This window comes from Cervus canadensis, chromosome 4 (genome assembly GCF_019320065.1).
Source record: "Cervus canadensis isolate Bull #8, Minnesota chromosome 4, ASM1932006v1, whole genome shotgun sequence".
Lineage (NCBI taxonomy): Eukaryota > Metazoa > Chordata > Mammalia > Artiodactyla > Cervidae > Cervus > Cervus canadensis.
Window position 1 is genome coordinate 68,295,560 of NC_057389.1, and position 14,535 is coordinate 68,310,094.

A 14,535-nucleotide genomic window follows, 5' to 3' on the forward strand; every position below is an offset into this window, starting at 1 on the left:
TCCATTCATCTGTCGATGGACATCTAGGTTGCTTCCATGTCCTAGCTATTGTAAATAGTGTTGCAATGAACAATGGGATACATGTGTCTCTTCCAGTTTTGGTTTCCTCACAGGGTATATGCCTAGGAGTGGAATTGCTGGGTCATATGGTGGTTTTATTCCTAGTTTTTAAAGGAATCTCCATACCATCTTCCATAGTGGCTGTATCAATTTATATTCCCACCAACAGTGCAAGAGCATTCCCTTTTCTCCAGGGAAGTTTAAATCATTTGTAAGAGGGCAGTCTTCCATGTCTTTGTTTTTCTCTGCCCAATCAACCTGCTTTGTTCTTTGACTCAGGGCCCTTTCCTCTGTGCTTGCACATCCTTTAGCTAAGAAGGATTTTCGCACAAGGGCCTTTGGGAAGTTAGTAAAACTTATTATGGTTTGGCATCCCCTCCCTTTTTGACCCCACAGAACCTTTCTGCACATGTACAGTCAAGGTCTCCCTAACCCCAAAGATGAGAAATACATGACCTCTTGATCTTTTACCCAGGCAGTGCTTAATCCCTCTCTGTCCCTGTCATTATTGTTATCTTAAAGTGTCCACAGGAGACAAAGTCCAGCTATTTACCCTGTTCTTGTTGTTATTTCTATCCTGAAGTATAAACAGGAGGTTGGCTGTAAACTTCTGATCTGGAGCCCATCTATACCCTGCCTCAAGAAATATGAAAAGGAGGCTAGTTGTAAATGTCTGGCCTGGAGCCCATCTATCTCCTGCCTCAAATCTACACAGACATGCACATGAGGAAGGACCACAGTTTTAAAACATAAAATCCAGGGTCCCTGTGGTTGAGGGGGGCAGGGGCAAATGCTCCTTCAAAATATTTAGATAACTGGGATCCTATTTCCCAGAAGTTTTTCTCTAGAGTAGAAGGACAATTTACAAAAAGCCCTAACAGCTCAAAAATCCTGCAGGCATTAACACCAGCCAGTTTCAAGGGCACAGCCCAGTCCTGAAAGACTCAGGCTGAAAGCTTAACAGCACAGATCAAATAGAAGAGTCCCTGTTCCAAAAGGAATCAAGCTGAAAGTGAGGGAATTCCAGTTGGAACAGCTTGATTTCAAGTCAGGTCAATGTGCCAAAAGAGTACTTGAAGATGAACAAGGCTTTAATCAGAAAAGATAAAACCTTAATATAGATCCTGAATAAAACCTGGAGATCTGCAAAGCAAAGGGGGCAACTCAGATCCAGGAGAAAGACTTAACCTTCAAACCCCAGGGTCCCTAAGAAAAGCATCAAGCATCAGTGAGCTCATTATTGGTATCACACCTGTTTGAGCACCCACCTTCCAGTTGTTGGAGGTCTTCTCTGGATCCCTATGTGGGCCAAAAATGCTGACCTTAAATAGACTGACAGTTATTTCTCCAGCAAAAATGGGTTTGTTCATGATCATCAAAGAATTGCAATTTGGCATCAGCAACCACGGCAAGCCACATGCAATCTTTTGCAATAAAGAGAGAACTTATTTATGGGGATAGGGAGTGAAGGAAAGAGTTCAAACTATAGTAGCTTCTCATTGATTGCACTGTAACCATCTTTCATTGACTGAGCTCTTGCCAGGAAGAAAGTCTTTCTTCACCTTCCACTATGGTTGTAGGGTGTTAGGGCTCCCCCTTCTGGCCTCCTGGCTCCATTTTTATCAACAGTTGAGATTTCTGTGTATTAATTTTTACAGGCATCATCTTTTGATTGAGCATTACTAGGTCTTCTCAATCCTGAACCGGTCAGTTGTTCTATACAAGGTTCTAACTGTTGCTTCCTGACCCGCATACAAAAACTAAAGAACCTCTTGATGAGGGTGAAGGAGGAGAGTGGAAAAAGCTGGCTTAAAACTCAACATTCAAAAAACTGAGATCATGGCATCTGGTCCCATCACTTCATAGCAGATAGAAGGGGAAACGGTGGAAGCAATGACAGATTTCCTCTTCTTTGGCTCTAAAATCACTTTGGAATAGTGACTGCAGCCATGAAATTAGAAGACCATTGCTTCCTGGAAGGAAAGTTATAACAAACTTAGACAGTGTGTTAAAAAGCAGACATCACTTTGCTGACAAAGGTCCATGTAGTCAAGGCTATGGTCTTTCCAGTAGTCATATACAGATATGAGAGCTGGGCCATAAAGAAGGCAGAGCACCAAAGAATTGATGCTTTCGAACTGTGGTGCTGGAGAAGACTCTTAAAAGTCCCTTGGACAGTAAGGAGATCAAACCAGTCAATCTTAAAGGAAATCAACCCTGAATACTCTTCGGAAGGACTGATGCTGAAGCTGAAGCTCCAGTACTTTGGCCACCTGATGTGAAGAGCCAACTCGCTGGAAAAGACCCTGCTGCTGGGAAAGGTTGAAGGCAGAAGGAAAAGATGGCATCAGAGGATGAGATGGTTGGATGGCATCACCGATTCAAGGGACATGAACTGGGGCAAAGTCCTGGGAGATGGTGAGAGAGAGGGAAGCCTGGTGCACTGCAGTCCATGAGGCCTCAAAGAATCGGAAAAGACTCAGCAACTGAACAACAACTGTTCCTCCTGGCAAATTTGCAGCAGGTGTTCCTTCCTTCACAGTTTCTTTGACAATATAACATAGATACATGTTAGTATCTCTATGTCTCTTTCATCACTTTCTGCACATGTCCTAGGAGATATTTATCAGAAAGAAAGCACTTCTCCTCTGTGCAGACACTACTTTCACAAGTCTTCACCTTAAGCAACTTTTACATTATTCACACATATGCGCGCACGCATACACACACATCACTTTATTTTCACTTCTCTAGTAATAAAAATACAAGGCAAAAAATATGAGAATTGCGTCCCTTGTCCAATATTGCTTTCTAGGAGGAGATTATGAGTTTTGTGAGAACTCATTTGACTGTGTGGCCAACTTAGGGCTCCATTCACTAGTCCTTAAGGTGAAATATCCTTCAAGAATGTCAAGACCTTTGGGCTTGTTTGGGAAACCCCAGGTGATGCATGGGGCTCTGCCAGACCCCTTGGTTGTGCGCTAAGGACATGCTGGTAGGCCACTTAGGCAAGTGTGGTCACTGGCATCACATCAAGATGTGACTGCAGCACTCCCACCTGGGCTCAGTGGCCTTCCCCATGGGACCTACTCATTGTGCCCTGAAGATGCCCAGGGGCTCCAGATGTCCCAAAGGTGCCGCGTCCTTCAGCGGCTCTCCAGAGATCAGGCGGAAGAAGCAGACCCAAACTCATCAAGGGCTCTAGGGGCTGGCCCTGGGGTTTTCATCTAAGGGCAGGGGGCTTCCTGAGATGGAGTGACCCTAACCCTCATTAATCCTCTCTCCATCCCCCATCTGCCACAGGATGCTAGCAATAACATCGCACTGTGTTATTATATGTTATAGCACTATGTTATAGCAATAACATCGCATAGAAGTCTCCAGGAGTCTCAGTGGAATACCATGATGCTCTGTTTGCATGGTGACCCAGAGGTCAAGGGCATCTGTCACCCCACATTCCCCCCAGAAACTAGTCAGAGGAGTCAATGTGTCCCAGCTTTTAGAATGTGCTCAGGAGCATCTGACTTATGCGCATAATTTCCTCTGACTATCTTGTACAAAGGAAAGAGTATATTTATAACTGACATATAAGGCCCTTGGTCAACAGTGTCTTCTCTGGATATGCTTCTATTGATCAATTTACTCTTGTTTTGTTGGGACTGAAGTATTTCGCTTTTGAACTAAGGCAAATGCTGTCAACTTTTTTTAAAATTTGTATATTATAACTCATAGGAAGAAGGTTATCACCCCCAAAATAACCACTGAATTTGGGGAAAGAATTTACTCGTCCATTTTTTTTTAACTAATTTCAGGGAAAAAAATAAGACAGGACTATAATTTTTTTAATCTTCATTGCACTTTTGCCTCTAAATTTCTTCCTATACATCAACAGGGCATCTTCATTCCACCTCAGGATCTAAGCATATAATATCCCCTGTCCTTGGAATGTTCTCCAAAAAGAAAGTTTTGGGGGGTCAACTTGTTTGTTTTTTAAATTTTTACTCGAGTGTGGTCAGGAAGATGCCCTGGAGGAGGAAATGGCAACCCACTGCAGTATTCTTGCCTGGAGAATCCCACGGACAGAGGAGCCTGGCGGGCTACAGTCCATAGGGTCCCAAAGAGTCAGACATGACTGAAGCTTCTTAGCACACATGCAGTTGATTTACAATGTTGTGTTAGTTTCAGGTGTACAACAAAGTGAGTCATTTATACATATATCCATTTATTGTTTAGATTATTTTCCTATATACTCCCATTACAGAGTATCGAGTAGAGTTCTCTGTGCTATGCACTAGGTCCTTATTAGTTATCTATTTTATGTAATGTAGTGTGTATTTTTCAATCCCAGTTTCCCAAATTACCCCTCCCCCACCCTTGGTGACCAAAGTTTGTTTCTACATCTGTGACTCTATTTCTGCTTTGTAAATAAGTTCTTTTGTAACATATTTTAGATTCCACATATAAACAGTACCACATGATATTTGTCTTGCTCTGTCTGACTTACTTCACTCAGTATGACAATCTCTAGGGGCATCCATCAGAGAAGGCAATGGCACCCCACTCCAGTACCCTTGCCTGGAAAATCTCATGGACAGAGGAGCCTGGTAGGCTGCAGCCCATGGGGTTGCTGAGTCAGACACGACTGAGCGACTTCACTTTCACTTTTCACTTTCATGCATTGGAGAAGGAAATGGCAACCCACTCCAGTGTTCTTGCCTGGAGAATCCCAGGGACGGCAGAGCCTGGCAGGCTGCCATCTATGGGGTTGCAGAGTCGGACACGACTGAAGCGACTTAGCAGCAGCAGCAACAGCAGCAGGGGCATCCATGTTGCTGCAAATGGCATTATTTCAATCTTTTCATGTCTGAATATTAATAATATTAAAATGTACCAATTTACATTCCCTCCAACAGCATAGGAGGATTCCCTTCTCTCCACATCCTCCTCAGGATTTATTGTTTGTGGATTTTTTGATGATATCCATTTTGACTGGTGTGAGGTGATATCTCGTTGTAGTTTTGATTTGCATTTCTCTAATAATTAGTGATGCTGAGCATCTTTTCATGTGACTTTGGCCTTCTCTATGGCTTCTTTGGGGAAATGTCTATTTAGGTTTTCCACCCATTTTTTCATTGGGTTGTTTGTTTTCATGATGTTAAGTCTCATAAGCTGTTTGTAAATTTTGGAGTCACATCAGTTCAGTTCAGTTCAATTGCTCAGTCAAGTCTGACTCTTTGTGACCCCATGGACTGAAGCACGCCAGCCTTCTCGGTCCATCACCAACTCCCAGAGCCTGCTCAAACTCATGTCCATCAAGTCAGTGATGCCATTCAACCATCTCATCCTCTGTTGTCCCCTTCTCCTGCCTTCAATCTTTCCCAGCATAAGGGTCTTATCAAGTGAGTTGGTTCTTCACATCAGGTGGCCAAAGTATTGGAGTTTCAGCTTCAGCATCAGTCCTTCCAATGAATATTCAGGACTGATCTCCTTTAGGATGGACTGGTTGGATCTCCTTGCAATCCAAGGGACTCTCAAGAGTCTTCTCCAACACCACAGTTCAAAAGCATCAGTTCTTCAGTGCTCAGCTTTCTTTATGGTCCAACTCTCACATCCATACATGAAACACTGGATAAACTATAGCTTTGACTAGACTGACCTTTGTTGGCAAAGTAATGTCTCTGCTTTTTGATATGCTGTCTAGGTTCATCATAGCTTTTCTTCCAAGGAACAAACATCTTTTAAAGAATTTCATGGCTGCAGTCACCATCTGCAGTGATTTTGGAGCCCAAGAAAATAAAATCTGTCACTGTTTCTAGTCACATCATTTGAAATTATTTTCTTCCAGTCTGTGGGTTGTCTTTTCATTTTGTTTAGTTTCCTTTGCTGTGCAAAAGCTTTTGAGTTTAAGTAGATCCTATTTGTTTATTTTTGTTTTTATTTCCACTATTCTGGGAGAAAGATTGAAAAGCATATTGCTGCGAACTATGTCAGAGAGTGTTGTGCCTATGTTTTCCTCTAGGAGTTTTATAGTGTCCCGTCTCACATATAAGTCTTTAATCTAGTTGAAGCTTATTTTTGTGTAAGCTGTTAAAGAATGATCTAATATCATTTTTTACATGTAGCTGTTCAATTTTGCCAGCACCGTTTGTTGAAGAGACGATCTCCAATATTGTGTAGTCTTGCCTTCCTGTCCTAATTTAATTGGCCATAGAGCATGGATTTATTTCTGAGCTTTCTATCCTGTTCCATCAATCTATATTTGTTTTTGTGCCAGTACTATACTGTTTTGACAGTCTCTTCAACAAGAGGTGCTGTGAAAACTGGACAGCTACATGGAAAAGAATGAACTTAGAACACTTTGTGACACCACACACAAAGGTAAACTCAAAATGGATTCAAGATCTAAATGTAAGACCAGAAACTATAAAACTCTTAGAGGAAAACATAAGCAGAACACTCTCTGACATAAATCACAGCAATATCTTCTATGATCCACCTCCTAAAGAAATTAAAAAATAAACATATGGGACCTAATTAAACTTAAAAGCTTTTGCACAACTAAGGAAACTATAAGAAAAGTGAGAAGACAACTCTCAGAATGGGAGAAAATAATAGCAAATGAAACAACTGACAAAGAATTAATCTTCAAAATACATAAGCAGCTCAATATCAGAAAAACAAATAATCAAAAAGTGGGCAGAAGACCTAAACGACATTTCTCCAGAGAAGACATACAGATGGCTAATAAATACATGGAAAGATGCTCAACATTATTAGAGAAATGCAAATCAAAATCGCAATGAGGTATCATCTTACAGTGGTCAGAATGGCCGTCATCAAAAAGTCAACAAACAATAAATGCTGGATAGCGAGTGGAGAAAAGGGAACCCTCTTACACTGTTGGTAGGAATGCACACTGATACAACCACTATGGAGAACAGTGTGGAGATTTTTTAAAAACTAGGAATAAAACTCCCATGTGACCCAGCAATCCCCTACTGGACATATACCCTGAGGAAACCAGAATTGAAAAAAGACACATGTACCCCAGTGTTCATTGCAGCACTATTTACAATAGCTAGGACATGGAAGCAACCTAGATGTCCATTGGCAGATGAATGGATAAGGAAGTTGTGGTGCATATATACAATAGGGTATTACGTAGCTATAAAAAATGAATGCATTTGAGTCAGTTCTAAGGAGGTGGATGAACCTAGAGCCTATTATACAGAGTGAAGTAAGTCAGAAAGAGAAACACAAATATCATATATTAATGCATATATGTGGAATCTAGAAAGATGGTACTTATGATCCAACATGCAGGACAGCAAAGAAGACACAAGCATTAAGAATAGACTTTTGGACACAATGGGAGAAGGAGAGGGTGGGATGATTTGAGAGAACAGTATTGAAGCATATGCATTACCATATGTAAAACAGATAGCCAGTGGGAGTCTGACATATGACCTACTGAACCCAAAGCTGGTGCTGGGTGACAACCTGGAGCGTGGGGTGGAGAGAGAGGTGAGAGGGGTGTTCAGGAGGGGAGGGACACTTGTATGCCTGTTACTGATTCATGTTGATGTATAGCAAAAACCATTACAATACTGTAAAGTAATTATCCTCCAATTAAAGTAAATAAAATTCTAAAAATTATATAGCTTAAAATATTCAAGAAAAAAAAAATAGTGAGGAGAATAGGTCAAGTGCCAAGGTCTCAGATGCCAGCCAAGAGCCAACCCGAAAGTAGGTCCTTCTGAAAAGAGCAGCTTCAGGCCTGCTATGTTAACACTTTTTTTGCACATTGGTCTACTTAGTTTTCTATTACTGAGTTTGTTTTAATAGTTTATATTTATCTGGAAAATAATCTTTGGCTTGGACTTTTATGTTAACTGTTATATTGTTGTCCGTTAAATTCCATTTTTGCTCCTCATGTTGTATGTGTCTCATTCCTAAAAATCACTCCAGTGTAAAGCTTACTTGTTAGTCTTTCCAAAGAAAAAGATCTTAGTTTTATTCTTTGACTTAATTTTTTGTTTTTCTTTAACCTGTGCTTTGTCTGTATTGATTACTTCGTGTTTTACTTTGCTAGTTCTCTCTCTTATACAGTTGAACACTAAATTGAAATAAATACAAAACTGTAAAACCCATTAACGACTTTTACAGCAAAAAAAAATTTTTTAAAGAGCTGTCCTCTCATTGATGACATTGTTAAAAAAAACAAAAACAATGAAGTCACCAAAAAAAAGCCCAAAAAAGTACTGTTAAATACACTGTGAAAAAGGCACTTCTTTATAGTATGCAAGCTGGAACAAGAAGGCAGAGCATTGCCTTGCTTGACTTCAGGTGGGAATGTACACATTGATAGAGAAATCTTTTTGCTGCTGTGCTCACGTCCATGAATGAGCGTGAAGGCACAATGAAGATTGATTTGGGAGGAGAAGGGGGCGACAGAGGATAAGATGGTTGGATGGCATCATTGACTCAATGGACATGAGTTTGAGCAAACTCCCAGAGATAGTGAAGGACAGGGAACCCTGCCATGTTGTAATCCACAGGATCGCAAAGAGTCAGACATGACTGAGCAACTGAAAAATAACAACAAATAAATTTTAATGAGAAGCAAAGCTTGCAAATGCATAATCCCCACAAATAATGAGGATTGGTTATATACAAATATTTATTGGTATTTATTGGACATTTCCCCACAGTATACTGCAAAGAAAAGTTACAACATGAAACAAATAAAACTGGAACTTTGTTGCTTTACAAACAGGAATAAAGCAAAGATGTCCCTTATCATTCCTTCCTAGAAAGAGGAAGTGGTGAAATAGAACAAAGAACACAGCCCTTGGATCTAGGAAAAAACTCTCACTGGTGGTGAATTCAGATGAGATTCAAATAAGAGGTCAAACACTAGCTTATGCAGTAGCAGGAAGCACTTGAATAGTATAGGGGCAATAGCAATTATAAGAATTATTGAGTTATCTGCCTTTGGCTTCCCTGATGGCTCAGAGGGTAAAGAATCTGCCTGCAATGCCAGAGACCTGGGATCAATCCCTGGGTTAGAAAGATCCAGGGAGAAGGAAAATGACTACCCACTCCAGTATTCTTGCCTGGAGAATTCTATGGACAGAGGAGCCTAGCAGGCTACCTTCCAAAGAATCACAAAGAGTCAGACACAACTGAGTGACTAACACAACAAAATGACTTTGGTTAGCTGTTTTAAAAGCTTTAAAAAAGGAAAACGACAAGGTCAGCTAGCTGTCAACTATAGAGTCAGCTGCCTCCTGTAGCCACAGGGAAGATTGTGTTGAAAATTAGACACAGGATCTAATTTTAAGGGCAACAAAGCTACAGAGTAAATTGAGTGCATAGCCTAAATGGTCTTCGACTCTAAAGATCAGAATTCTGAGAAGCACATCTCTAGTGTATTTAATACATTGCCCTTCCAATCTGTTCTCAAATCTTTATTTAAATATATATGTATCCTTGAAAATATGTAGTGTGGTTGGTGTTTTTAAAAATCTGCCTAAATGGGATTGTGTTATAAATTACATTTTCTTCTTCACTCAACATTAAGTTTTTAGGTCTATTTGTAAATCAAGTTCACTGCTTTTAACTAATACACAGTATACATCCATTTTACTTATCTATTCCCCTAGTAATGGACATCTACATTGTTTCCAATTTTTTCTGCCTATCACAAAATGTCAAAATATCTTCACATACATGTCCGTATGGGGTTAAATGAGACTTCCAGTGGAGTTCTGGCTCATCTTCACGTGACCAACTTCTCTTCTTTCAGTTCAGTTCAGTCGCTCAGTCGTGTCCGACTCTTTGCAACCCCATAAATCACAGCACGCCAGGCCTCCCTGTCCATCACCAACTCCTGGAGTTTACTCAAACCCATGTCCATCGAGTCGGTGATACCATCCAGCCATCTCATCCTCTGTTGTCCCCTTCTCCTCCTGCCCCCAATCCCTCCCAGCATCAGGGTCTTTTCAAATGAGTCAACTCTTTGCATGAGGTGGACAAAGTACTGGAGTTTCAGCTTCAGCATCAGTCCTTCCAAAGATCACCCAGGACTCATCTCCTTTAGGATGGACTGGTTGGATCTCCTTGCAGTCCAAGGGACTCTCAAGAGTCTTCTCCAACACCACAGTTTAAAAGTATCAATTTTTTGGCGCTCAGCTTTCTTCACAGTCCAACTCTCACATTCATACATGACCACTGGAAAAACCATAGCCTTGACTAGATGGACCTTTGTTGGCAAAGTAACGTCTTTGCTTTTTAATATGCTGTCTAGGTTGGTCATAAGTTTCCTTCCAAGGAGTAAGCGTCTTTTAATTTCATGGCTGCAATCACCATCTGCAGTGATTTTGGAGCCCCCAAAAATGAAGTCTGACACTGTTTCCACTGTTTCCCCATCTATTTCCCATGAAGTGATGGGACCAGATGCCATGATGTTAGAATGTGGAGCTTTAAGCCAACTTTTTCACTCTCCTCTTTCACTTTCATCAAGAGGCTTTTTAGTTCCTCCTCAGTTTCTGCCATAAGGGTGGTGCCATCTGCATATCTGAAGTTATTGATATTTCTCCTGGCAATCCTGATTCCAGCTTGTGCTTCTTCCAGCCCAGCTTTTCTCATGATGTACTCTGCATATAAGTTAAATAAGCAGGGTGACAATATACAACTTTGATGTACACCTTTTCCTATTTGGAATCAGTCTGTTGTTCCCCGTCCAGTTCTAACTGTTGCTTCCTGACCTGCATACAGGTTTCTCTTCTTTAGCCCTAAACTAAATGTCATATCTGCCAAGAACACCTCTCTTACCATCCTACGTCTAGCAAGCCCTTCTCAGATATTCTTTTGGTTTCTAGTTTGTTTTCTTCATAAGAAATATAAAGTGTTGAAATATTTGTTTCCTTTTATTTTTTTTTCTTTCCCCAGTGGAACCTGAACTCTAAAAAGGCAGTTACTTTGATCTTGTGTGCTTTTTGCATCCTCAGCACCTAGGACAGTATTTGGTATAAGTCGGTGCCCAATAAACATTTTATGAATGAATGAAGGCAGAAAGAATGACTAGAAAAAGGGAGAACACTCTTGAGAGAAAATGTGAGGATGATCCTAAGGAACTTGGCCAGTTGAGTCCTAAGGAGCTAAAAGCCAATAAGAAATTATCTGTGATGAGAAATGATTGGCACCTTCAGAACTAACTGAATTCTGATACTAAAATGTAAGTTCTTTTTGTTTCTGCACTGTACCTACCCAAGTATCCTCAAAATTTTAAGCCTATTCCTCATAAAAGCTACATAGTCTTTAGAAAACCAAGAAGAGGAGGTCTGTGTCAATACTTGGTACAAAATGTTATGAAGCAACGATAGCTACTGCAGATAATATAGTATACAGGAACTGAGGGATGGTGACAGGAAGCTCCAGAGAAGTTAACACCCTCTCTAGAAATCATCAGAATACTCTGAAGGATACTATACTTCCTACAATTACATAAAATAGGAACTTGATACTCATACACTAAAATAAAAGATAAACCCAGAAGATTTGGAAACAAATATATGTATTACATGTTTTCATATACTTGTATAGGATTCTACAGTATTCTTAAGAAGTTTAGAATGTAAGTAAGTGTATTTTCCCTTCAATGGTTTCCCTGGATAGTTGACAGTTGAAACTATTGGTAGCATGTGTTGACAAACTAATTTACTAACTTAGGTCCAAAGCCCTTTCATATAGAAGTAGTGAAAACTGACAATAAGATTGGAAAGATCAGTCCATCCTATTCCTAACACAACCTCTGAATTAAATCATTCCTAGCACTCCTCCATTCCACACCTCATATACACACTGCAAAGTGCACTGTGTATCGGGGGATGTTTCTGACAGTGTTTGATGGGGCTGGATCCTGCTTCACAGTGTGCTGTGTGAATATCCTCACAACCAATCTCAGGAAATATTGGAGAAACCTGGGATGTTATCCATCTTCAGCAGCATGGGATGCATGGGAGACCCTTTGTGACCTGCTGCTGAACTGTGACTATGGCACCCTGAGATCTTTGATGACCTTGATGTGCGGATGATAAACTCACTCATTGTTTCATCATGAGGAGCCTTCGATGATATATCATCTTGAAAGGTATTTTTTTAAGGCAAACTCCCTTGGTCTCGCTGAAAGATGGACTCAGCCAGTTTTCCCTAATGGCTAAGTAAAGTAAGTTGCTATGTATCAATACTTTGCTATATGATTTGAAGCAGTCAGTAGAATGGGTTAAACACAAGAGCTTTGGAGCAAGTAAAGCCTGAGATTGAACCTTGGTTCTGGTACTTGATAACTGTGAATGCAAGCCTGTAACCAATGATCACTTTATAGAGCTATTAAGGTTATTAAATGAGATCATGTATACCAAGTGGTTAGCACATAAATGAGTATAAACGATAGCTAAAAGCACACAAAAATGTATAATTAAATATAAATTATCAGTAATAACAACTTAGAAATTATAAACCCATAAAGGTTTACACCTTTGAAAAGGTTTCTCCAAAAAAATGACAAGCTTTTGTTAAACTTAATTTACATTACAACACAGACTTTTACTCTGGAATTCTGCTTTCAGAGATGACTTTTACTCTAGAACTCTGCTTTTCCTATGCCTGAAGTTAAACCTGTAGAATATCTATGCTAGAATATACAATAAGAATATTCCTCTGGTTGCTCTTCAAAACTAAGATTTTCTTTACATATGGCTTACCTTAAGGTTTTCTTAAGACATACTTGTTCTTGTATTGAGATGAAGATACCAGATTAGACAGTTTTTTCTGGTATTAGTAGTCGTTGGTATTTAGTCGCCAAATCATGACTGACTCTCTTGTGACCCCATGGACTGTAAGCCCACCAAAGGCCTCTGTCCATGGGATTTCCGAGGCAAAAATACTGGAGCGGGTTGCCATTCTCCAGGGGATCTTCCCAACCCAGGAATTGAACCTGTGTCTCTTGCATTAGCATGCAGATTCTTTACCACCAAGCCACCAGGGACACCCTGGTGTTTGTAGTAGATTCCGAGAAATTTAGACAGATTTTTGTCATTAATTCCTCTAACTCAAGGTGTTCATTTTCCAGGAAACTGACTTAATACAAAGAGTTAAGATGTCACATAAGATTATTAAGTCAACTAGCACAGGAATTTGGGGAATTTCAAACTTTGATTTAATTCAACTTAACTCGGTTGAGCAAAACAGTCAAAAGCAGCTTTCATAAGCAACCTACAAATATGTACCAAGTTGTAGCCACTAAGACACCAAAGATAATATAAATTAGGTTTCTATCTCCATTCAAAGCACATAAGCTGCAGAGAGTAACTAGGAGCACCATGCATGTAATAAGAGAAATGCTACTCACTGGACATTCTCAGCCTCCTCCTGATCACAACACACTTTCAAATATTAGGCCTTAATATTTAAGTGGCACACAAATTTAAATACTCAAAATGACACTAAAGCAAGACAGCAACAACTACAAAACACAATCTACTACTGGGTAATGTTTTGTGAGGTCTATTTATCACTCTGTTGGTGTCCTTCCCACTTGGCTGTCTTTTAACTTCATATTGCTGTTTGAGCAAAACTGTGCACTTTCCTGATCCTCATGAGACAAAGATCTTTCATGCTCCAGCAAAAACAGGAAGTTTTCTTTGCTGCCAGCTTAATTTATGCCTCTGTATGCCTCAAGCTGAGTCCGACTTTACCTTGCAAGATGGCCCAGTCTACTCAGCTAAGCATCCTAACTGATAGATGTTCTTGAAACAGTAAGTATAATCAGTTGTAGAACCAATACATTTCACTCTATGCGCAAAACTGGTCAGCATATTTTGATGGCTCCAGGCACACCAGTGTGCCTTGGCCAACTGTTTGAGGGCTTCATCTATAACTGGAGTAGTCAAGAAGAGGGAGATGAGTGGGAACTAATGCAGTCGGGGACAGCATCTTAGAGACAGACATCGAAGGATGGCTGAGATTTAAAATTGTAAACGCAGAAATGGTGGCTATTCCAGGTGAGGAGAATAAAGTTGTCTGTTTCATTCTACAGCATAGCAAATTTTCACTTCCAATTTTCCAATTGTCTTTTCAACTTCACTTCTTCACTTCTTGACATGGGATACAATCTCCATAACAATTCAGTTTATCCAAAGTGGGTGGCACGTTTTCTATGATATTAGATCATGAAATGACAGTGCCCTCCTTTCACCTAACAAGGTACAAACCCATGTTCTATTTGGTTTAAGCCCACCACAGTCCCAACTCTGCCCTCTCAAATTTGATTTCTGACTTTTTCTTTTATTCATCTGTTTGTCAGAACACAAAATCGTCTTGACACTTTTCAGCACCAACCCTTCCTGCCGCTTCTCTAGCATCTGTCACTGTCAGTCTTTTTCTCATTTAACCCCTTCTCTCCTTTAATCT